This window comes from Gadus chalcogrammus, chromosome 12, assembly GCF_026213295.1.
Source record: "Gadus chalcogrammus isolate NIFS_2021 chromosome 12, NIFS_Gcha_1.0, whole genome shotgun sequence".
Classification (NCBI taxonomy): domain Eukaryota; kingdom Metazoa; phylum Chordata; class Actinopteri; order Gadiformes; family Gadidae; genus Gadus; species Gadus chalcogrammus.
Window position 1 is genome coordinate 8,562,031 of NC_079423.1, and position 21,891 is coordinate 8,583,921.

Consider the following 21,891-nt stretch of genomic DNA (forward strand, 5'->3'; position numbering starts at 1 on the left):
CGCAGTGTATTTCAGATAATTAATGAATTCAGATGTCACAATGATCGTTTACATGGATAAGGAGTCCTACTGAATCAATTACTGCCGTTTATATCTAACTAATGATTGTTTTTGTAAAGAGTGTAACGTCGAGCCTCAGCAGCTTTCTCACTCCTTATGTGCTACTGTATAAAACCTGGTTTTGCGCCTGCATAATTGCTTACGGCCATACCACCCTGAACACGCCGATCTCGTCTGATCTCGGAAGCTAAGCAGGGTCGGGCCTGGTTAGTACTTGGATGGGAGACCGCCTGGGAATACCAGGTGCTGTAATCTTTTTCTTTTTCAACTCGAGCTCATTGACTCCGTGGCGTACCGTGACCTGATGTTTACTGCCAACCGCTTTGGAGGATTTAAGCAACATACAAAAACTGACAACGTCTCTCAAACTATTTTTGTGAAACATGAGGACAGTATAGTGATACTGCCAGCAGGGAGCACCAGAGAGCTGAAACGACAGTTGTACATTTCTTAAACTTTCACCAACACAAACACGCACGCTCACTTCAGATCATGGGAGGACGTCAAAAAATCACCACCCATTCTCTGACACTTTAACCGTTAACCTTGGTTCAAACATTTAACATCACACGCACACGCAGTGTATTTCAGATAATTAATGAATTCAGATGTCACAATGATCGTTTACATGGATAAGGAGTCCTACTGAATCAATTACTGCCGTTTATATCTAACTAATGATTGTTTTTGTAAAAGTGTAACGTCGAGCCTCAGCAGCTTTCTCACTCCTTATGTGCTACTGTATAAAACCTGGTTTTGCGCCTGCACTAATTGCTTACGGCCATACCACCCTGAACACGCCCGATCTCGTTTGATCCCGGAAGCTAAGCAGGGTCGGGCCTGGTTAGTACTTGGATGGGAGACCGCCTGGGAATACCAGGTGCTGTAAGCTTTTCTTTTTCAACTCGAGCTCATTGCCTCCGTGGCCTACCGTGACCGTACCGTGACCTGATGTTTACTGCCAACCGCTTTGGAGGATTTAAGCAACATACAAAGACTGACAACGTCTCTCAAAACTATTTTGTGAAACATGAGGACCAGTATAGTGATACTGCCAGCAGGGAGCACCAGAGAGCTGAAACGACAGTTGTACATTTCTTAAACTTTCACAACACAAACACGCACGCTCACTTCAGATCATGGGAGGACGTCAAAAAATCACCACCCATTCTCTGACACTTTAACCGTTAACCTTGGTTCAAACATTTAACATCTACACGCACACGCAGTGTATTTCAGATAATTAATGAATTCAGATGTCACAATGATCGTTTACATGGATAAGGAGTCCTACTGAATCAATTACTGCCGTTTATATCTAACTAATGATTGTTTTTCTAAAAGTGTAACGTCGAGCCTCAGCAGCTTTCTCACTCCTTATGTGCTACTGTATAAAACCTGGTTTTGCGCCTGCACTAATTGCTTACGGCCATACCACCCCTGAACACGCCCTGATCTCGTCTGATCTCGGAAGCTAAGCAGGGTCGGGCCTGGTTAGTACTTGGATGGGAGACCGCCTGGGAATACCAGGTGCTGTAAGCTTTTCTTTTTCAACTCGAGCTCATTGCCTCCGTGGCCTACCGTGGCGTACCGTGACCTGATGTTTACTGCCAACCGCTTTGGAGGATTTAAGTAACATACAAAAACTGACAACGTCTCTCAAAACTATTTTTGTGAAACATGAGGACAGTATAGTGATACTGCCAGCAGGGAGCACCAGAGAGCTGAACCGACAGTTGTACATTTCTTAAACTTTCACCAACACAAACACGCACGCTCACTTCAGATCATGGGAGGACGTCAAAAAAATCACCACCCATTCTCTGACACTTTAACCGTTTACCTTGGTTCAAACATTTAACATCACACGCACACGCAGTGTATTTCAGATAATTAATGAATTCAGATGTCACAATGATCGTTTACATGGATAGGAGTCCTACTGAATCAATTACTGCCGTTTATATCTAACTAATGATTGTTTTTGTAAAAGTGTAACGTCGAGCCTCAGCAGCTTTCTCACTCCTTATGTGCTACTGTAAAAAACCTGGTTTTGCGCCTGCACTAATTGCTTACGGCCATACCACCCTGAACACGCCCGATCTCGTCTGATCTCGGAAGCTAAGCAGGGTCGGGCCTGGTTAGTACTTGGATGGGAGACCGCCTGGGAATACCAGGTGCTGTAAGCGTTTTCTTTTTCAACTCGAGCTCATTGACTCCGTGGCCTACCGTGGCGTACCGTGACCTGATGTTTACTGCCAACCGCTTTGGAGGATTTAAGCAACATACAAAAACTGACAACGTCTCTCAAACTATTTTGTGTGAACATGAGGACAGTATAGTGATACTGCCAGCAGGGAGCACCAGAGAGCTGAACCGACAGTTGTACATTTCTTAAACTTTCACCAACACAAACACGCACGCTCACTTCAGATCATGGGAGGACGTCAAAAATCCCACCCATTCTCTGACACTTTAACCGTTAACCTTGGTTCAAACATTTAACATCACACCAACACGCAGTGTATTTCAGATAATTAATGAATTCAGATGTCACAATGATCGTTTACATGGATAAGGAGTCCTACTGAATCAATTACTGCTGCCGTTTATATCTAACTAATGATGTTTTTGTAAAAGTGTAACGTCGAGCCTCAGCAGCTTTCTCACTCCTTATGTGCTACTGTATAAAACCTGGTTTTGCGCCTGCACTATTTGCTTACGGCCATACCACACCTGAACACGCCCGATCTCGTCTGATACTCGGAAGCTAAGCAGGGTCGGTCCTGGTTAGTACTTGGATTGGGAGACCGCCTGGGAATACCAGGTGCTGTAAGCGTTTTTCTTTTTCAACTCGAGCTCATTACCTCCGTGGCCTACCGTGGCGTACCGTGACCTGATGTTTACTGCCAACCGCTTTGGAGGATTTAAGCAACATACAAAAACTGACAACGTCTCTCAAAACCTATTTTTGTGAAACATGAGGACAGTATAGTGATACTGCCAGCGGGGGAGCACCAGAGAGCTGAACCGACAGTTGTACATTTCTTAAACTTTCACCAACACAAACACGCACGCTCACTTCAGAGGGGTGTTCCACGAACGGAGGTTAAACAAACACTGAGTTAACGCTGAACTCTAGGGTGATTGACCCTGTGCCGACCAACCCAGAGTTTTCGGTTCCACAGCAGCGGTTATGCATTAGTTCAATCACCTCGCGGTTGGTTAACACAGGGTTGTGCGCGTCCACGCCAAACCTATAAAGACGTGATGTATGGATCATGGAATTACCGATCAATATGGCGAAACGGGCCGCATATTCTCAGATCTCGACCTCCAGGTTCTCCTGGAGAGTTACGATGAGGAAAAGGGAGTGATAATGAGGAAATGCAACACTAAAGCATCTTCCATAATGAGAAATAAAGCCTGGCAGAGGATAGCTGACCGCGTAAATTCGTAAGTGTCATGGTAAAAGCACTATCCTAAATATTTGAACTGAATCCCATTCATTACCTATCTCAGTTAAGCTTTCTTAACATTCCATAATCTGTTATCTATAAAGATGTAATCCGACGGCCCCCAAACGAACTCGGGAACAAGTAAAAATGAAATACAAAAACGTTATACAAGCTGGTAAGCTTTTCCCACCATCGTCCTACATATTTGTCATATCATAGGCCTATTTGTCACTGCTCCTGTATTTTAATAGCCCATTTTTTATTTTTAAAGCCAATCGTAAGATGGCCGACAGTTCGGCAGACTGGATCGGGCCCTCCAATTACCTTCACCACGGTTGAGGAGCTGGCTCTAACCATTAATGCAGGGCGCCCTGGCATGGAGGGGATACCTGGAGGTACCTCCTCCGAGAGTTCGGGGCCATCTCCGTCCACTGTCAACCCACTGGTTGAATGTAGGTTTTTTGTTATTTCATTTTTTGTATGCGAACGCATGCAAGCCGTGTGTGTGTCATAGCGCAAATGTTCCAAATGTTATTTTGTAGCTGGGTAGAAAACCCCATGTTTGTTGTATGCCTGCTGTATAGGCCTATGTGGCTCTATTCCTAAAACGTGACTAATTAATCAACTTCACAGGATCAAGACGGAGTATTGCTTTTAATCGAGCCGGCTACGAATCCTCCAGTTTATGCAAGTCCGGTAGGCCTGGTTTTTTTTTTTACATTTCTGTTGTAAGCGCATCTCAAATACTCAGCCAATAGGCCTATATTTGCTCTTTGTATGACAGGAGGCCGATGAAAATATTGCCATGGATGGGTCTGAAAGAACTGAGGTATAGGCCTCGCTTTTTCTTGCCAGTTCCAAGTCATTATTGACGATTCAACCAAACTAACAGTGTTCTCAAACTCACTTGTCTCTTAACAGACTGTGGTCGAGGAAGCGGCGGGTACATCAGGGTCGCAATATCAGCATGTAAGACATATCCTAGGCTACTCACTTAATTTATTGGCCAAGTATGTCGCTTGAATGTTAAACAATATTTTCCTCTATTTCAGTTGACTACTAAAGAATTATATCGACTTCATCTTCAGCGGGAAATCGCTAAGGCTGATTGCAAATGGAGTACACGAAGCTGCTGATGGAGGTAAAAAAAAGGAGGTTGGGCAGAAATTCAACGCGGACATGATATTGCTATTCAATGTCTAATTATATTATTTTTCCTCCCTCAGCAACTAAGAATAAAAATGATTGATAAAAACAGTGTTGGGTGTTTTTTTTTTTTTAATTGAAGTGATTTTGGCAAATGTGTTCCCGCATCCTTTGTCCAGCCCTTGAATCCATTTGGGGAATGTGTTCCTCCTCGAGGAACGGGTCAAAGGGGGGAGGCATCTCTTTGCGCAGGGTGGCGATATTGTGGAGGACGGCGCATGCAACAATAATGTCGCATGCCCGTTCCGGACAAACCCTTAGTCCACGTAGGCATTGAAATCTGGACTTCAATATCCCGAATGTGTTTTCAATCTTAACGCGGGTTCTGCTGTGTGCCCGGTTTAATGTAGTCTGTGGTCCAGGAGCGGGATTAGGGTACGGGTGATGAGGCTCGGGAGGCATGGATACCCTCGATCTCTCTAGGATCCACCCATCGAATTGCCCTGCGATCAAATACAAACTTTGAGCTATCTTGCACAAGCACAATTATATGAGATCTATGATATGTTCAGAATGCCAAACTCACCCTCTTGAAATTTACGGCTCAATTGGATTCACGATACATCCTTGCATCGTGGACTGAACCAGGCCATTTTGCCTCTACATTGGTGATCATGTGGGAAGCATCACATATCATCTAGTGATAAAGAAAAAGATCGACAGCGATTAACAAACCATGGAGATATTGGCAATACCAATATAGGCAGTGTACCACTTACCTGAACATTTATACTGTGATAGCCTTTCCCTGTTCACTATCTGCCTCATTATAGATGGGGCCAGTATGGGCACTTGTGTGCCATCAATGCACCCAATTACATTTGGAAATCCTGAAATAAAACACCCAGATGAAAAGTCAACGAGGGTAATTTCGGTGCCATTTGGGAACACGTAAAGTAGATAATGCTGACCTGCAAGTTGGTGAAACTCCATTTTCATGCGTCTCGTGGGTTTATGGCCTGGAATACGATGAAGTTCCGCAACAAACCGCTTCAGCGCAAGACAGACTTTACGTACTGAGCGGCAGACCGTGGCTTTGCCTATGTGCTCCGCATCTCCTACGCTGTACAAAAAGCTTCTCCCGTCGCAAAAAAACGGAGAGCTGTGCAAATTGTTTGGAGTGGACTGAGGGCAGATCCACGATTGGTCACATTGCAATGTATTGGTTGGAGAAGGTTATTTAAATAAAGCAAAGAATCACGTGAAAAACGATATCTCTCCAGCAAAAAGTCCTCCGGAAAGGACAATATGTCGAGCCGTGGTCTAATTAATCTCTTCTGTGAATGGCACGAATTATTTGCGCTCCGATATCAATCGGCCTCTCGTCAAAAGGGTCATGCCATTGTGATCAGTAAAAGCTGTGGTGAACGCGGGTTTAAATAATCCCTGAGCAAAACCGGGTTATCTTTTAACTTAACCTGCGCAAACCTGCTCCGCCAGGTTTGATTCAGAGCATAGTTGCTATAGCAACTAAGATACCTTGATCCTTTTGGAACGGAAAACCTCGGGTTACCGCAAACCCTGGGTTAACTTACCACGTTTATGTGACTAAAACCGGCAGGTTTGATTCAGAGCATATGTTGCTATAGCAACTAACATACCGTGATCCTTTTGGAACGGAAAACCTAGGGTATACCGAAAAACCCTGGTTCACTTACCCGGTTATGTGATAAAACCGGTCTTTGTGGAACACCCCACATGATCATGGGAGGACGTCAAAAATCACCACCCATTCTCTGACACTTTAACCGTTAACCTTGGTTCAAACATTTAACATCACACGCACACGCAGTGTATTTCAGATAATTAATGAATTCAGATGTCACAATGATCGTTTACATGGATAAGGAGTCCTACTGAATCAATTACTGCCGTTTATATCTAACTAATGATTGTTTTTGTAAAAGTGTAACGTCGAGCCTCAGCAGCTTTCTCACTCCTTATGTGCTACTGTATAAAACCTGGTTTTGCGCCTACACTAATTGCTATACGGCCATACCACCCTGAACACGCACGATCTCGTCTGAATCTCGGAAGCTAAGCAGGGTCGGGCCTGGTTAGTACTTGGATGGGAGACCGCCTGGGAATACCAGGTGCTGTAAGCTATTTTCTTTTTCAACTCGAGCTCATTGACTCCGTAGCCTACCGTGGCGTACCGTGACCTGATGTTTACTGCCAACCGCTTTGGAGGATTTAAGCAACATACAAAAACTGACAACGTCTCTCAAAACTATTTTTGTGAAACATGAGGACAGTATAGTGATACTGCCAGCAGGGAGCACCAGAGAGCTGAACCGACAGTTGTACATTTCTTAAACTTTCACCAACACAAACACGCACGCTCACTTCAGATCATGGGAGGACGTCAAAAAATCACCACCCATTCTCTGACACTTTAACCGTTAACCTTGGTTCAAAACATTTAACATCACACGCACACGCAGTGTATTTCAGATAATTAATGAATTCAGATGTCACAATGATCGTTTACATGGATAAGGAGTCCTACTGAATCAATTACTGCCGTTTATATCTAACTAATGATTGTTTTTGTAAGAGTGTAACGTCGAGCCTCAGCAGCTTTCTCACTCCTTATGTGCTACTGTATAAAACCTGGTTTTGCGCCTGCACTAATTGCTTACGGCCATACCACCCTGAACACGCCCGATCTCGTCTGATCTCGGAAGCTAAGCAGGGTCGGGCCTGGTTAGTACTTGGATGGGAGACCGCCTGGGAATACCAGGTGCTGTAAGCTTTTTCTTTTTCAACTCGAGCTCATTGACTCCGTGGGGTACCGTGACCTGATGTTTACTGCCAACCGCTTTGGAGGATTTAAGCAACATACAAAAACTGACAACGTCTCTCAAAACTATTTTTGTGAAACATGAGGACAGTATAGTGATACTGCCAGCAGGGAGCACCAGAGAGCTGAACCGACAGTTGTACATTTCTTAAACTTTCACCAACACAAACACGCACGCTCACTTCAGATCATGGGAGGACGTCAAAAAATCACCACCCATTCTCTGACACTTTAACCGTTAACCTTGGTTCAAACATTTAACATCACACGCACACGCAGTGTATTTCAGATAATTAATGAATTCAGATGTCACAATGATCGTTACATGGATAAGGAGTCCTACTGAATCAATTACTGCCGTTTATATCTAACTAATGATTGTTTTGTAAAAGTGTAACGTCGAGCCTCAGCAGCTTTCTCACTCCTTATGTGCTACTGTATAAAACCTGGTTTTGCGCCTGCACTAATTGCTTACAGGCCATACCACCCTGAACACGCCGATCTTGTCTGATCTCGGAAGCTAAGCAGGGTCGGGCCTGGTTAGTACTTGGATGGGAGACCGCCTGGGAATACAGGTGCTGTAAGCTCTTTCTTTTTCAACTCGAGCTCATTGCCTCCGTGGCCTACCGTGGCGTACCGTGACCTGATGTTTACTGCCAACCGCTTTGGAGGATTTAAGCAACATACAAAAACTGACAACGTCTCTCAAAACTATTTTTGTGAAACATGAGGACAGTATAGTGATACTGCCAGCAGGGAGCACCAGAGAGCTGAAACGACAGTTGTACATTTCTTAAACTTTCACCAACACAAACACGCACGCTCACTTCAGATCATGGGAGGACGTCAAAAAATCACCACCCATTCTCTGACACTTTAACCGTTAACCTTGGTTCAAACATTTAACATCACACGCACACGCAGTGTATTTCAGATAATTAATGAATTCAGATGTCACAATGATCGTTTACATGGATAAGGAGTCCTACTGAATCAATTACTGCCGTTTATATCTAACTAATGATTGTTTTTGTAAAAGTGTAACGTCGAGCCTCAGCAGCTTTCTCACTCCTTATGTGCTACTGTATAAAACCTGGTTTTGCGCCTGCACTAATTGCTTACGGCCATACCACCCTGAACACGCCCAGATCTCGTCTGATCTCGGAAGCGAAGCAGGGTCGGGCCTGGTTAGTACTTGGATGGGAGACCGCCTGGGAATACCAGGTGCTGTAAGCTTTTTCTTTTTCAACTCGAGCTCATTGACTCCGTGGCGTACCGTGACCTGATGTTTACTGCCAACCGCTTTGGAGGATTTAAGCAACATACAAAAACTGACAACGTCTCTCAAACTATTTTTGTGAAACATGAGGACAGTATAGTGATACTGCCAGCAGGGAGCACCAGAGAGCTGAACCGACAGTTGTACATTTCTTAAACTTTCACCAACACAAACACGCACGCTCACTTCAGATCATGGGAGGACGTCAAAAAATCACCACCCATTCTCTGACACTTTAACCGTTAACCTTGGTTCAAACATTTAACATCACACGCACACGCAGTGTATTTCAGATAATTAATGAATTCAGATGTCACAATGATCGTTTACATGGATAAGGAGTCCTACTGAATCAATTACTGCCGTTTATATCTAACTAATGATTGTTTTTGTAAAAGTGTAACGTCGAGCCTCAGCAGCTTTCTCACTCCTTATGTGCTACTGTATAAAACCTGGTTTTGCGCCTGCACTAATTGCTTACGGCCATACCACCCTGAACACGCCCGATCTCGTCTGATCTCGGAAGCTAAGCAGGGTCGGGCCTGGTTAGTACTTGGATGGGAGACCGCCTGGGAATACCAGGTGCTGTAAGCTCTTTCTTTTTCAACTCGAGCTCATTGACTCCGTGGCCTACCGTGGCGTACCGTGACCTGATGTTTACTGCCAACCGCTTTGGAGGATTTAAGCAACATACAAAAACTGACAACGTCTCTCAAAACTATTTTTGTGAAACATGAGGACAGTATAGTGATACTGCCAGCAGGGAGCACCAGAGAGCTGAACCGACAGTTGTACATTTCTTAAACTTTCACCAACACAAACACGCACGCTCACTTCAGATCATGGGAGGACGTCAAAAAATCACCACCCATTCTCTGACACTTTAACCGTTAACCTTGGTTCAAACATTTAACATCACACGCACACGCAGTGTATTTCAGATAATTAATGAATTCAGATGTCACAATGATCGTTTACATGGATAAGGAGTCCTACTGAATCAATTACTGCCGTTTATATCTAACTAATGATTGTTTTTGTAAAAGTGTAACGTCGAGCCTCAGCAGCTTTCTCACTCCTTATGTGCTACTGTATAAAACCTGGTTTTGCGCCTGCACTAATTGATTACGGCCATACCACCCTGAACACGCCCGATCTCGTCTGATCTCGGAAGCTAAGCAGGGTCGGGCCTGGTTAGTACTTGGATGGGAGACCGCCTGGGAATACCAGGTGCTGTAAGCTTTTTCTTTTTCAATTCGAGCTCATTGCCTCCGTGGCCTACCGTGGCGTACCGTGACCTGGTGTTTACTGCCAACCGCTTTGGAGGATTTAAGCACACATACAAGAAACTGACAAACGTCTCCTCAAAACTATTTTTGTGAAACATGAGGACAGTATAGTGATACTGCCAGCAGGGAGCACCAGAGAGCTTGACCGGAACAGTTGTACATTTCTTAAACTTTGCACACACACACAAACACGCACGCTCACTTCAGATCATGGGAGGACGTCAAAAATCACCACCCATTCTCTGACACTTTAACCGTTAACCTTGGTTCAAACATTAACATCACACGCACCACGCAGTGTATTTCAGATATAATTAATGAATTCAGATGTCACAATGATCGTTTACATGGATAAGGAGTCCTACTGAATCAATTACTGCCGTTTATATCTTAACGTAATGATTGTTTTTGTAAAGTGTAACGTCGAGCCTCAGCAGCTTCTCACTCCTTATGTGCTACTGTATAAAACCCTGGTTTTGCGCCCTGCACTATTGCTTACGGCCATACCACCCTGAACACGCCCGATCTCGTTCTGATCTCGAAAGCTAAGCAGGGTCGGGCCTGGTTAGTACTTGGATGGAGAACCGCCTGGGAATACCAGGTGCTGTAAGCTTTTTTTCTTTTTCAACTCGAGCTCATTGCCTCCGTGGGCCCTACCGTGGCCGTTTACCGTGACCTGATGTTTACTGCCAACCCGCTTTGGAGGATTTAAGCAACATACAAAACTGGACACGTCTCTCAAAACTATTTTTGTGAAACTGAGGACAGTATAGTGATACTGCCAGCAGGGAGCACCAGAGAGCTGAACGACAGTTGTACATTCTTAAACTTTCACCAACACAAACACGCACGCTCACTTCAGATCATGGGAGGACGTCAAAAATCACCACCCATTCTCTGACACTTTAACCGTTAACCTTGGTTCAAAATTTAACATCACACGCACACGCAGTGTATTTCAGATAATTAATGAATTCAGATGTCACAATGATCGTTACATGGATAAGGAGTCCTACTGAATCAATTACTGCCGTTTATATCTAACTAATGATTGTTTTTGTAAGTGTAACGTCGAGCCTCAGCAGCTTTCTCACTCCTTATGTGCTACTGTATAAAACCTGATTTTGCGCCTGCACTAATTGCTTACGGCCATACCACCCTGAACCACGCCCGATCTCGTCTGATCTCGGAAGCTAAGCAGGGTCGGGCCTGGTTAGTACTTGGATGGGAGACCGCCTGGATACTAGTGCTGTAAGCTATTTCTTTTTGCAACTCGATCTCATTGACTCCGTGGCCTACCGTGGCGTACCGTGACCTGATGTTTACTGCCAACCGCTTGGGAGGATTTAAGCAACATACAAAAACTGACAACGTCTCTCAAAACTATTTTTGTGAAACATGAGGACAGTATAGTGATACTGCCAGCAGGGAGCACCAGAGAGCTGAACCGACAGTTGTACATTTTTTTAAACTTTCACCAACACAAACACGCACGCTCACTTCAGATCATGGGAGGACGTCAAAAAATCACCACCCATTCTCTGACACTTTAACCGTTAACCTTGTTTCAAACATTTAAGCATCACACGCACACGCAGTGTATTTCAGAAAATTAATGAATTCAGATGTCACAATGATCGTTTACATGGATAAGGAGTCTACTGAATCAATTACTGCCGTTTATATCTAACTAATGATTGTTTTTGTAAGAGTGTACCGTCGAGCCTCAGCAGCTTTCTCACTCCTTATGTGCTACTGTATAAAACCTGGTTTTGCGCCTGCCTAATTGCTTACGGCCATACACCCCTGAACACGCCCGATCTCGTCTGATCTCGGAAGCTAAGCAGGGTCGGGCATGGTTTAGTACTTGGATGGGAGACCGCCTGGGAATACCAGGTGCTGTAAGCATTTTCTTTTTCAACTCGAGCTCATTGACTCCGTGGCCTACGTGGTACCGTGACCTGATGTTACTGCCAACCGCTTTGGAGGATTTAAGCAACATACAAAACTGACAACGTCTCTCAAAACTATTTTTGTGAAACATGAGGACAGTATAGTGATACTGCCAGCAGGGAGCACCAGAGAGCTGAACCGACAGTTGTAAATTTCTTAAACTTTCACCAACACAAACACGCACGCTCACTTCAGATCATGGGAGGACGTCAAAAAATCACCACCCATTCTCTGACACTTTAACCGTTAACCTTGGTTCCAAACATTTAACATCACACGCACACGCAGTGTATTTCAGATAATAATGAATTCAGAGTCACAATGATCGTTTACATGGATATAAGGAGTCCTACTGAATCAATTACTGCCGTTTATATCTAACTAATGATTGTTTTTGTAAGAGTGTAACGTCGAGCCTCAGCAGCTTTCTCACTCCTTATGTGCTACTGTATAAAACCTGGTTTTGCGCCTGCACTAAGTTGCTTACGGCCATACCACCCTGAACACGCCCGATCTCGTCTGATCTTGGAAGATAAGCAGGGTCGGGCCTGGTTAGTACTTGGATGGGAGACCGCCTGGGAATACCAGGTGCTGTAAGCTTTTTCTTTTTCAACTCGAGCTCATTGCCTCCGTGGCCTACCGTGGCGTCCCGTGACCTGATGTTTACTGCCAACCGCTTTGGAGGATTTAAGCAACATACAAAAACTGACAACGTCTCTCAAAAATTTTTTTGTGAAACATGAGGACAGTATAGTGATACTGCCAGCAGGGAGCACCAGAGAGCTGAACCGACAGTTGTACATTTCTTAAACTTCACCAACACAAACACGCACGCTCACTTCAGATCATGGGAGGACGGTCAAAAAATCACCACCCATTCTCTGACACTTTAACCGTTAACCTTGGTTCAAACCATTTAACATCACACGCACACGCAGTGTATTTCAGATAATTAATGAATTCAGATGTCACAATGATCGTTTACATGGATAAGGAGTTCCTACTGAATCATTACTGCCGTTTTATATCTAACTAATGATTGTTTTTTGTAAAAGTGTAAGTCGAGCCTCAGCAGCTTTCTCACTCCTTATGTGCTACTGTATAAAACCTGGTTTTGCGCCCCTGCCACTAATTTGCTTACGGCCATACCACCCCCCCCTCCAGAAACACGCCCGCTCGTCTGATCTCGGAAAGCTAAGCGAGGGTCTGGGGCCTGGTTAGTACTTGGATGGGAGACCGCCTGGGAATAGCCAGGTGCTGTAAGCATTCTTTTTCAACTCGAAGCTCATTGACTCCGTGGCCATACCGGGCGTACCGTGACCTGATGTTTACTGCCACAACACCGCTTTGGAGGGATTTAAGCAACTACAAAAACTGACAACGTTCTCTCAAAACTATTTTTGTGAAACATGAGGACAGTATAGTGATACTGCCAGCAGGGAGCACCAGAGAGCTGAACCGGACAGTTGTACATTTCTTAAACTTTCACAAACACAACACGCACGCTCACTTCAGATCATGGAGGACGTCAAAAAATCACCACCCATTCTCTGACACTTTAAACGTTAACCTTGGTTCACACATTTAACATCACACGCACACGCTAGTGTATTTCAGATAATTAATTAATTCAGATGTCAACCAATGATCGTTTACAGGATTAAGGAGTCCTACTGAAGCAATTTACTGCCGTTTATATCTAACTAATGATTGTTTTTGTAAAAGTGTAACGTCGAGCCTCAGCAGCTTTCTCACTCCTTATGTGCTACTGTATAAAACCTGGTTTTGCGCCTGCACTAATTTGCTTGCGGCCATACCACCCTGAACACGCCCGATCTCGTCTGATCTCGGAAGCTAAGCAGGGTCGGGCCTTGGTTAGTACTTGGATGGGGAGACGCCTGGAATACCAGGTGCTGTAAGCTTTTTCTTTTTCAACTCGAGCTCATTGACTCCGTGGCGTACCGTGAACCTGATGTTTACTGCCAACCGCTTTGGAGGATTTAAGCAACATACAAAAACTGACAACGTCTCTCAAAACTATTTTTGTGAAACATGAGGACAGTATAGTGATACTGCCAGCAGGGAGGCACCAGAGAGCTGAACCGACAGTTGTACATTTCTTAAACTTTCACAACACAAACACGCACGCTCACTTAGATCATGGGAGGACGTCAAAAAATCACCACCCATTCTCTGACACTTTAACCGTTAACCTTGGTTAAAACATTTAACATCACACGCACACGCAGTGTATTTCAGATAATTAATGAATTCAGATGTCACAATGATCGTTTACATGGATAAGGAGTCCTACTGAATCAATTACTGCGTTTATATCTAACTAATGATTGTTTTTGTAAAAGTGTACGTCGAGCCTCAGCAGCTTTCTCACTCCTTATGTTGCTACTGTATAAAACCTGGTTTTGCGCCTGCACTAATTGCTTACGGCATACCACCCTGAACACGCCCGATCTCGTCTGAACTCGGAAGCTAAGCAGGGTCGGGCCTGGTTAGTACTTGGATGGGAGACCGCCTGGGAATACCAGGTGCTTGTAAGCTTTTTTCTTTTTCAATCGAGCTCATTGCCTCCGTGGCCTACCGTGGCGTACCGTGACCTGATGTTTACTGCCAACCGCTTTGGAGGATTTAAGCAACATACAAAACTGACAACGTCCTCTCAAAACTATTTTTGTGAAACATGAGGACAGTATAGTGATACTGCCAGCAGGGAGCACCAGAGAGCTGAACCGACAGTTGTACATTTCTTAAACTTCACCAACAACAAACACGCACGCTCACTTCAGATCATGGGAGACGTCAAAAATCACCACCCATTCTCTGACACGTTAACCGTTAACCTTGGTTCAAACATTTAAAATCACACGCACACGCAGTGTATTTCAGATAATTAATGAATTCAGAGATCACAATGATCGTTACATGGTATAAGGTAGTCCTACTGAATCAAGTACTGCCGTTTATATCTACTAATGATTGTTTTTGTAAAAGTGATAACGTCGAAGCCTCAGCAGCTTTCTCACTCCTTATGTGCTTACTGTATAAAACCTGGTTTTGCGCCTGCACTAAGTTGCTTACGGCCATACCAACCCTGAACCACGCCCGAATCTCGTCTGATCTCTGGAAGCTAAGCAGGGTCGGGCACTGGTTAGTACTTGGATGGGAGACCGCCTGGGAATACCAGGTGCTGTTACGCTTTTTTCTTTTCAACTCGAGCTCATTGACTCTCCTTGGCCTACCGTGGCGTACCGTGACCTGATGTTTACTGCCAACCGCTTTGGAGATTTACAGCAACATACAAAAACTGACAACGGTCTCCCCCTCAAACTATTTTGTGAAACATGAGGACAGTATAGTGATACTGCCAGCAGGGAGCACCAGAGAGCTGAACGACAGTTGTACATTTCTTAAACTTTCACCAACACAAACACGCACGCTCACTCAGATCATGGGAGGACGTCCAAAAAATCACCACCCATTCTCTGACACTTTAAACAGTTAACCTTGGTTCAACATTTAAATCACACGCACACGCAGTGTATTTTCAGATAATTAATGAATTCAGATGTTCACAATGATCGTTTACATGGATAAGGAGTCCTACTGAATCAATTACTGCCGTTATATCTAACTAATGATGTTTTTGTTAGAGTGAACGTCGAGCCTCAGCAGCTTTCTCACTCCTTATGTGCTACTGTATAAAACCTGGTTTTGCGCCTGACACTAATTGCTTACGGACATACCACCCTGAACACCGCCGATCTCGTCTGATCTCGGAAAGCTAAGCAGGGTCGGGATGGTTAGTACTTGGATGGAGACCGCCTGGAATACCAGGTGCTGTAAGCATTTTCTTTTCAACTTCAGGCTCATTGACTCCGTGGCCGTACCGTGACCTGATTGTTTACTGCCAACCGCTTTGGAGGGATTTAAGCAACATACAAAACTCGACAACGTCTCTCAAAACTATTTTTGTGAACATGAGGACAGTCAGTGATACTGCCAGCAGGGAGCACAGAGAGCTGAACCGACAGTTGTACATTTCTTAAACTTTCACCAACACAAACACGCACGCTCACGTCAGATCATGGGAGGACGTCACAAAAAATCACATCCCATTCTTCTGAAACTTTAACCGTTAACCTTGGTTCAACATTAACATCACACGCACACGCAGTGTATTCAGATAATTAATTAATTCAGATGTCACAATGATCGTTTACAGGATAAGGAGTCCTACTGAATCAATTACTGCCGTTTATATCTAACTAATGATTGTTTTTTGTAAAGTGTAACGTCAGAGTCCTCAGCAGCTTTCTCACTCCTTATGTGCTACTGTATAAAACCTGGTTTTGCGCCTGCACTAATTGCTTACGGCCATACCACCCTGACCACGCCCGATCTCGTCTGATCTCGGAAGCTAAGCAGGGTCGGGCCTGGTTAGTACTTGGATGGGAGACCGCCTGGGGAATACCAGGTGCTGTAGCTTTTCTTTTTCAACTCGGAGCTCATTGGACTCCGTGGCCTACCGTGGCGTACCGTGACCTGATGTTTACTGCCAACCGCTTTGGAGGATTTCAAAGCAACAATACAAAAACTGACCAACGTCTCTTCAAACTATTTTGTGAACATTGAGACAGTATAGTGTATACTGCCAGCAGGGAGCACCAGAGAGCTGAACCGACAGTTGTACATTTCTAAACTTTTCACCCACACAAACACGCACGCTCACTTCAATCATGGAGGACGTCAAAATCACCAACCATTCTCTGACACTTTAACCGTTAACCTTGTTCAAAATTTAACATCACACGCTACACGCAGTGTATTTCAGATAATTAATGAATTCAGATGTCACAATGATCGCTTTTACATGGATAAGGAGTCCTACTGAATCAATTACTGCCGTTTATATCTAACTAATGATTGTTTTTGTAAAAGTGTAACGTCGAGCCTCAGCAGCTTTCTCACTCCTTATGTGCTACTGTATAAAACCTGGTTTTGCGCCTGCACTAATTGCTTACGGCCATACCACCCTGAACACTCCCGATCTCGTCTGATCTCGGAAGCTAAGCAGTGTTGGGCATGGTTAGTACTTGGTGGGAGACCGCCTGGGAGACCGCCTGGGAATACCAGGTACTGTAAGCTTTTCTTTTTCAACTCGAGCTCATTGACTCCGTGGCCTACCGTGGCGTACCGTGACCTGATGTTTACTGCCAACCGCTTTGGAGGATTTAAGCAACATACAAAAACTGACAACGTCTCTCAAAACTATTTTTGTGAAACATGAGGACAGTATAGGCAAGGCAAGGCAAGGCAACTTTATTTATATAGCACTTTTCATACACAAGGCAGACTCAAAGTGCTTCACATATAAACATTGTTATACATTAAAAAAGAAAAGAAAACATATGCAAAGAAATTAGTAAAATAGAAAGTTAAAAAGGCTTTTTAGTAAGTAAAATTGAAAGTGAGTTAAAAAGGCATTTTAGTAAAATAAAGCTAAAGTATTTAAGATTTAGCAGAAAGCTAAAGCAAACATAAAAGTCTTCAATCTTGTTTTGAAGGTGCTCAGAGTTGGGGCAAGTCTTAAATCCTCAGGGAGTTTATTCCAGCTATTTGTTGCATAGTAACTAAATCCTGCTTTCCCATGTTTCGTGTTTACTCGGGGGATAATTAACAGATTGGTCTCAGAAGATCTTAGTGTTCTAGAAGGCTTATGTAGTGGAAGCATATCAGTTAAATATTTTGGGCCTAAACCATGTAGGGATTTATAGGTTAGCAACATGATTTTAAAATCAATTCTCTGACCTACAGGAAGCCAATGTAACGATTTAAGAATTGGTGTAATATGTTCAAATTTTTTGGTCTTTGTTAATACTCTAGCAGCAGCATTCTGAACAAGCTGAAGCTTCCTTAGAGTTTGTTTTGGGAGACCTGTAAGGAGACCATTGCAGTAATCAAGCTTACTAGTGATAAAGGCATGTACAAGTTTTTGTAAGTCTTCTGTGGACATGAGCCCTCTAAGTCTTGCTACATTTTTAAGGTGATAATATGCAGATTTTGTAACTGATTTGATGTGACTTTCGAAATGTAAATCAGAATCCATGATAACCCCTAGGTTTCTGGCTTTGATTGAGGTTTTCAGGGACAGAGAGTGAAGGTGTTGGGTTACTTTAAGCCTTTCCGTTTTAGCACCAAATACAATTATCTCTGTTTTATCCTCATTTAGCTGAAGGAAATTTCGGCACATCCAGTCTTTCACTTGCTCAATGCACTGGCACAGCAGATCTATGGGCCGATAGTCATTTGGTGATAGCGATACATAGATTTGCGTGTCATCAGCATAGCAATGATGGTCAATATTGTTATTATGCATGATTTGCCCTAGTGGGAGCATGTAGATGTTGAATAAAGAGGGTCCTAAGATCGAACCTTGTGGGACTCCACACATCACGTTGGTTGATTCTGATACAAAGTCGCCGATGGAAACAAAGTAGTTCCTATTTTGTAGGTAGGATCTGAACCAATTTAAGACTGTGCCTGAAAGCCCCACCCAGTTTTCTAACCTGTCCAAAAGTATTGTATGGTCTACAGTGTCGAATGCAGCACTGAGGTCTAGTAGCATTAGTATTGAGGTTTTTCCAGAGTCTGTGTTAAGACGGATGTCGTTTACAACTTTAATGAGGGCGGTCTCAGTGCTGTGCAGGGGTCGAAATCCTGATTGGAAGGTGTCATAACAACCAGTTGATGAGGAAGTGATTAAGTTGCTGGAGGACAACTTTCTCAATGATTTTACTTATGAAGGGCAGATTTGATATTGGTCTGTAGTTGTTAATAATAGAGGTATCTAGGCTCCGCTTTTTTAAAAGGGGTTTAATAACTGCAGTTTTCAGGGCTTTTGGAAAGTTGCCTGACTGGAGAGAGTTGTTAACTATCTGCAATATGTCTATTGCTAGGCAGTCAAAAACATTCTTAAAGAGGTTGGTAGGTAAAGAATCAAGGCAACAGGTGGATGGCTTTAGTTGTGTAACAGTTTCCACAAGAGTTTTAGAGTCAATAACATTAAAGCATGCCATCCCTGCCACGTTATTTTTGCCTGAACAGGGTGGTAGTCCAACATTTTTGTTTGAAGTGGAGATATTGATGGCGCGTCTGATGCCTTCAATTTTATCAGTATAAAAAGCTGCAAACTCATTGCATTTCTGCGTGGAATGGAGATCAGGTGGAATTTGTGTTGGGGGGTTGGTCAGTCTGTCAACAGTTGCAAATAGGGTTTTTGCATTAATTATTGGATTTAATGATATTGGAGAAAAATGTTTCTCTAGCACTTTTTAAGTCTGAATTGTAGGCACGGAGGCTCTCTTTGTAGATATCATGGTGAATTTGAAGCTTTGTTTTACGCCAGATGCGTTCAACCTTCCTGCATTCTTTTTTCTGTGCTGTTACAGAGGCAGCTTTTCTCCAGGGTGCCTTTTGCTTTCCAGAAATCGTTTTAACCTTATAAGGTGCAATGACATCCATGATTTTCAAAATTTTCAAATTAAAGTTTTCTACAAGATCATCAGCAGAACATGGATTGAGAGGTGGTAGTAAGGAGATGGCCTTTCTAAAAAGTACATACGATTCTTCATTGATATACCGTTTTTTGACAGTATTTGATTTTGTCTGTATGTCGGGAATAAACGATATATTAAAGAAAACACAAAAGTGGTCAGACAAGGAAGGATCAGTCACAGAGAGATCAGAAACATTGAGGCCCTTTGTGATAACCAGGTCTAGAGTGTGGCCCTTACAATGAGTAGTCTCTTTCACATGTTGGGACAGTTCAAATGTGTCCAAAATGGTAAAAAGTTTTTTTGCACACTTGTCATTCAAATCATCAGTATGAAAATTGAAGTCACCAGTTATAACTAGACAGTCAAAGTCTGTGGAGATGCTAGACAATAATTCTGTGAATTCATCGAAAAAATTTGCAGAGTATGTGGGTGGCCTGTAAATAATTAATAGGAGAACTCTGGGGGAGCATTTCAATACAGCACAAAGGTATTCGAATGATGGAAAATCACCAAATAACATCTGTTTCCCCTGAAAATCATTTTTAAATATAACAGCAACCCCTCCACCTCTTTTCCCAGATCTACATGCATCAAAAAAGTTATAGTTGGGAGGAGCTGTCTCTATCAGAACGGTTGCACTGTTATTTTGTTCCAGCCATGTTTCAGTTAAAAACATAAAATCCAGTTTAGAGGTGGTAATAAAATCATTAACTAAAAATGATTTGTTATTAAGAGACCTAACATTAAGTAGACCCATCTTGATGGTGTTGTTGATAGGCTTTAAGGTTGTTTTTGGTTTGGAGGAAATATGTATGAGATTTGTGAGGTTAGCAGTGTGTCTACGTTTCCCTTTGTTTACTCTCTTAGTGGTTACAGCAGGAATGCAAAAGTTGCCATGTTTTGACATAGGCAACCTTGGGTTCAGCAGATTATGCGAAACGTCCTTTATACTTTGTCTACGGCTGAACCCTTTTTTGTCTCAGTAATACTCAGGACTACTATCAGTACAGGGGGCGGGGGGCTGGGGCGCTCTCCGCTTTGGTGTTATCAGCCTGTGTGAATGACCTGGCGATGCTATCATTGACACAGATGCAAGTTTGATGCCTACATATTCCTGTTTCTTAAATTCAGCTGGAAAATCGCAAAGGGAGGAGACAGTGGAGCTGGAGTTGTTGTGGCTATGGGAGAGATGAGGAGGGGGGTGGCCGTTCCTCGCCAAGCCAGCATCAGCGATGGGGGAGGGCACGGTGTCCATGGTGTCGGGCAGGCTGTTGTCTCTCTTCAAGGTCTTTGGTCTGTAATGCAGAGGAGGGGGGGGGAGGCCGTTCCTCGTCAAGCCAGCATCAGCGATTGGGGAAGGCACAGTGTTGATGGCGTCGGGCGGGCTGTTGTCTCTCTTCAAGGTCTGTGGGCTGTCTGCTATCTGTGTGTCAGATAGTGGCAGAGTAGATGTGGGGGAGGCTGTAGTCTCGCTTCTTCTCAACCTGTGCTCTGATTGCGGCCTGTGCGTCAGACCATGGCAAGATTGTGGCCTGTGCGTAAAGCGAGAAGAGAAGATTGTCCCTCAACAGTTTTGAGCCTAACCTGTTTGGGTGTAGGCCATCTGCTCTGAAAAGATATTTGCGCCCCCAGAATAAGTTGAAATTGTCAATAAAGCCCCTTCCTCTTTCATTGCAGACTCTGGAAAGCCATGTATTCAGTGCAAGTAGACGACTGAATCTGTTTATTCCCCTGTCAACTGATGGTATGGGTCCACTGATGAATGAGTTGATGTGTATTTTGTCCAGTGTATCCAATAGATCAGTGTAATCCCTCTTCAGAAGTTCTGACTGTTCTCTTTGAACATCATTAAATCCTGCATGCACAATAATCTGTGAGATTTTGGGGTTCTCCAATATGACTTTGGCTAGTTTATGGTTGATATCACTAACAATTCCATTTGGGAAGAAGCATGTTTTGATCTTCTTACCGGTTATATCCTTGATGGTTGAGTCTCCTATAATCAGAGTGTCTGGTTCATCTGCTTCCTCTGAGATGGGCCCTTGTTGGACGGTGGCAGACACATGCGCAGCCCGCCTCCGTGGCGACTGGTTGTTCCATGTCTGTCCGTACCGTCTGTCCGGACACATTTCAGGGGTCAGGGGTGCACGGGTGGCCGAGGCATGCGCAGCTCGCCTCCATGGCGACTGGTTCATGTTCCGTCTCTGTCCGCACTGTCCGTCCGGACGCATCTCGGGGCTCAGGGGTGCATGGGTGGCAGGCTCGTTCG

The 21,891-nt window shown here is 43.8% G+C and overlaps 1 long non-coding RNA gene, 14 other non-coding genes and 6 pseudogenes across 15 annotated transcripts; all 21 read left to right on the forward strand.

Annotated features, from left to right (window-relative positions):
• The first annotated feature begins 197 nt into the window (after positions 1-197).
• Positions 198-315, forward strand: LOC130394729 (5S ribosomal RNA). Its single transcript, XR_008897859.1, has one exon. It is a non-coding gene; the product is annotated as a 5S ribosomal RNA (ribosomal RNA).
• A 518-nt stretch (positions 316-833) lies between these two features.
• Positions 834-952, forward strand: LOC130401016 (5S ribosomal RNA). Its single transcript, XR_008903479.1, has one exon. It is a non-coding gene; the product is annotated as a 5S ribosomal RNA (ribosomal RNA).
• Positions 953-1,481: 529 nt separating this feature from the next.
• Positions 1,482-1,602, forward strand: LOC130395216 (5S ribosomal RNA). Its single transcript, XR_008898297.1, has one exon. It is a non-coding gene; the product is annotated as a 5S ribosomal RNA (ribosomal RNA).
• Positions 1,603-2,130: 528 nt separating this feature from the next.
• LOC130399720 (5S ribosomal RNA) lies at positions 2,131-2,249 on the forward strand. Its single transcript, XR_008902221.1, has one exon. It is a non-coding gene; the product is annotated as a 5S ribosomal RNA (ribosomal RNA).
• A 528-nt stretch (positions 2,250-2,777) lies between these two features.
• Positions 2,778-2,899, forward strand: LOC130396105 (5S ribosomal RNA; annotated as a pseudogene).
• A 1,253-nt stretch (positions 2,900-4,152) lies between these two features.
• On the forward strand, positions 4,153-4,607 carry LOC130393747 (uncharacterized). The gene is made up of 4 exons (XR_008897142.1): positions 4,153-4,214; positions 4,303-4,347; positions 4,440-4,487; positions 4,571-4,607. It is a non-coding gene; the product is annotated as an uncharacterized LOC130393747 (long non-coding RNA).
• Positions 4,608-6,709: 2,102 nt separating this feature from the next.
• On the forward strand, positions 6,710-6,829 carry LOC130395850 (5S ribosomal RNA). The gene has a single exon (XR_008898856.1). It is a non-coding gene; the product is annotated as a 5S ribosomal RNA (ribosomal RNA).
• Positions 6,830-7,360: 531 nt separating this feature from the next.
• Positions 7,361-7,479, forward strand: LOC130397356 (5S ribosomal RNA). The gene has a single exon (XR_008899948.1). It is a non-coding gene; the product is annotated as a 5S ribosomal RNA (ribosomal RNA).
• A 517-nt stretch (positions 7,480-7,996) lies between these two features.
• LOC130396012 (5S ribosomal RNA) lies at positions 7,997-8,114 on the forward strand (annotated as a pseudogene).
• Positions 8,115-8,643: 529 nt separating this feature from the next.
• On the forward strand, positions 8,644-8,763 carry LOC130394824 (5S ribosomal RNA). Its single transcript, XR_008897945.1, has one exon. It is a non-coding gene; the product is annotated as a 5S ribosomal RNA (ribosomal RNA).
• Positions 8,764-9,281: 518 nt separating this feature from the next.
• Positions 9,282-9,400, forward strand: LOC130397357 (5S ribosomal RNA). Its single transcript, XR_008899949.1, has one exon. It is a non-coding gene; the product is annotated as a 5S ribosomal RNA (ribosomal RNA).
• A 529-nt stretch (positions 9,401-9,929) lies between these two features.
• LOC130400086 (5S ribosomal RNA) lies at positions 9,930-10,048 on the forward strand. The gene has a single exon (XR_008902569.1). It is a non-coding gene; the product is annotated as a 5S ribosomal RNA (ribosomal RNA).
• A 540-nt stretch (positions 10,049-10,588) lies between these two features.
• Positions 10,589-10,708, forward strand: LOC130394797 (5S ribosomal RNA). Its single transcript, XR_008897920.1, has one exon. It is a non-coding gene; the product is annotated as a 5S ribosomal RNA (ribosomal RNA).
• A 528-nt stretch (positions 10,709-11,236) lies between these two features.
• Positions 11,237-11,353, forward strand: LOC130396177 (5S ribosomal RNA; annotated as a pseudogene).
• Positions 11,354-11,883: 530 nt separating this feature from the next.
• Positions 11,884-12,003, forward strand: LOC130395876 (5S ribosomal RNA). Its single transcript, XR_008898878.1, has one exon. It is a non-coding gene; the product is annotated as a 5S ribosomal RNA (ribosomal RNA).
• A 526-nt stretch (positions 12,004-12,529) lies between these two features.
• LOC130400483 (5S ribosomal RNA) lies at positions 12,530-12,648 on the forward strand. Its single transcript, XR_008902966.1, has one exon. It is a non-coding gene; the product is annotated as a 5S ribosomal RNA (ribosomal RNA).
• A 1,203-nt stretch (positions 12,649-13,851) lies between these two features.
• On the forward strand, positions 13,852-13,970 carry LOC130396143 (5S ribosomal RNA; annotated as a pseudogene).
• Positions 13,971-14,488: 518 nt separating this feature from the next.
• Positions 14,489-14,607, forward strand: LOC130394924 (5S ribosomal RNA). Its single transcript, XR_008898036.1, has one exon. It is a non-coding gene; the product is annotated as a 5S ribosomal RNA (ribosomal RNA).
• A 531-nt stretch (positions 14,608-15,138) lies between these two features.
• LOC130396304 (5S ribosomal RNA) lies at positions 15,139-15,262 on the forward strand (annotated as a pseudogene).
• A 1,170-nt stretch (positions 15,263-16,432) lies between these two features.
• LOC130395677 (5S ribosomal RNA) lies at positions 16,433-16,552 on the forward strand. The gene has a single exon (XR_008898704.1). It is a non-coding gene; the product is annotated as a 5S ribosomal RNA (ribosomal RNA).
• Positions 16,553-17,081: 529 nt separating this feature from the next.
• Positions 17,082-17,211, forward strand: LOC130396162 (5S ribosomal RNA; annotated as a pseudogene).
• Positions 17,212-21,891: the final 4,680 nt, after the last annotated feature.